The sequence below is a fragment of the Uranotaenia lowii genome, chromosome 2 (assembly GCF_029784155.1).
Source record: "Uranotaenia lowii strain MFRU-FL chromosome 2, ASM2978415v1, whole genome shotgun sequence".
Lineage (NCBI taxonomy): Eukaryota > Metazoa > Arthropoda > Insecta > Diptera > Culicidae > Uranotaenia > Uranotaenia lowii.
Window position 1 is genome coordinate 391,756,944 of NC_073692.1, and position 2,137 is coordinate 391,759,080.

Sequence of the window (2,137 nt, forward strand, 5' to 3'; positions counted from 1 at the left end):
TTCCTGGTTTTATAGAGCGGATTGCTTCAACAGAGCTGAGACTATCAGTTATAATATAGTAGTGTTCAATAGGTCGTGTGGCGATACTATTCAAAGCCCAGTGAATAGCTGCTAACTCTGCAACATATACAGAGCATGGTGACTGGAGACTGTGAGATGCTCTGGATATTTCGTTGAACACTCCAAATCCTGTTGTTTCCTCTATAAGTGATCCATCGGTAAAGTACATTTTATCAGCATCGACGTGTCTATATTTAGCTTCGAAAATTCTTGGAATCAGAAGAGGACGATGCGGATCCGGGATTCCACGAATTTCCTGCTGCATAGACAAATCAAACTGGACAGAAGAATGATCGTAGTCTGAAAAAAAGCAATGTCTTGGTACCAAAACGTTAGTGAATGGATCTTGAAAACCTGTACTGATTGCTGCATACGGTTACGGCCACCACAGCTTATTAGATTGAAATTTGTTTCGAGTAGAAATATATCCGCCCTCATCTCGGATTTCAACCTAGTTCCTTTTGTTATTTTAGAGCATCGTGACAAAGACTTGCAGTTTGATTCAGTTTCAGGACAATTTCGACCCTCTTCTATTTCGGGCAGAGAGAATATGTCAATGTATTTAGCTCTGATTCCGGTTATTTTCGTATGACGCGGTCGCCGTTCATCCTCAAGTTCTTTCTGAAATGCTTATTCAACGAGATTTAATCCAAAACTTCTGGTTCTGTGAAAAAAAAATGGGAAGAAGGTGTGCGAGTAATCGAGTTAAAAGTGATATTGCGCTTCATAAAATACTCAGGAAATACATTCTACCACACCCAAAATAATCTGCACGTTGCTGCTACGTGAAAAACGACATAATATTTATCCAATTGATTTTCACGTAATTTGTACGGATAAAATAAGTAAACGCTCCCCTAATAGGAATTTTGTTCTATGAACATCACGTGCAATTTACGTGAATTTTTCATGCGTTCAACGTGTTATGAAAATGAAAACTACGTGAAATGTGTTTAGTATCGGAATGATATTTAGATTCTTTTTACTATTTGTTACGTTTCTATTTCTGGTAATAAAAAAGAAAACAAATTGAATTTCATCAAAAATATGATTTATTTTCATTACCATATTCGTCACACTGTCACTACACTTGAAACTTATATTTAAACACAATTCTGGAACTTCTTTCCATCGAGCTGCATAGTTTGTTGAATCCTGTAAAAAATGGAAAATATTAAACAATTAAAAATTGAATCATCAAATTGATAACCTGGTTAGGATCAGTAGAAACTAACTTCCATCCGGGCCGACTTGGTGCTTGGGCTTCCTCTCACGGCTCTTCCTCGTCTTCTCCACGGATTTCTTGGAGCTTTCTTCTAAGCTGGAAAAAACACAAACCACAGCATAAATTGCATGAAATTTCGAAAGGGAAAACAATTCACACTTACCACCTTGCTCCAGAGGCTCGGGTTTGTATTTCTCGTGTTTGCGACCCGCAGGACGTCCTTTGTGGTGTACTGCTCGTCTCCGATGCTGAATGCTATCGAGCTGCCGCATCCAGACAAAATCAAGTTAGCTAACTGACAACAATTCCCTTTTCCAATAGGAAAATACCACCACATGCTTAAGAAAATGGCAAAAATTGTATTCAAACCCATCCACCTATACTTTACGTGAAATTCATGTGACAGTTATATGGAAGTACATTAGTTACTACAAAGCATACGTAGAAGCGATGTGATGCCACAAAAGCTTAGTTTACGTGAAAAATCCCGTATAAATAATTTCTAAATTATTTTGGGTGCACGAACAAAAGCATACACAAAATAACTATAAGAAATTCACAGTTAAGAATTATTGATGAACTTGATGATTAACACCATTCTTCGAATGAATAAAATTTAACGTCTTCTGGGGACCTGGAATTGACAAGGATGCTTGAACGAAACATAGAATAAGAAAAAGTAGTGCTGAACTAGAAATTATAGTCAATGTCTTTATGTCACTCATTCTGTGTCTTGTTGACTTGAGGGATGTGTAGTGACCGGACGTATTCACATATTTCCGAAATCCGAACTATATTTCGTTTACCGGTTTCCGTTCTAAGCTCTTCCTTGGCGCGTCTGTACCTTTCAAA

At 37.5% G+C, this 2,137-nt stretch overlaps 1 long non-coding RNA gene across 1 annotated transcript; it reads right to left on the reverse strand.

Moving 5' to 3' along the window:
- Window positions 1–990: 990 nt before the first annotated feature.
- LOC129744142 (uncharacterized) lies at window positions 991–1,648 on the reverse strand. The gene is made up of 3 exons (XR_008736834.1): window positions 1,449–1,648; window positions 1,271–1,381; window positions 991–1,215 (listed from the first exon to the last, which is right to left on the reverse strand). It is a non-coding gene; the product is annotated as an uncharacterized LOC129744142 (long non-coding RNA).
- Window positions 1,649–2,137: the final 489 nt, after the last annotated feature.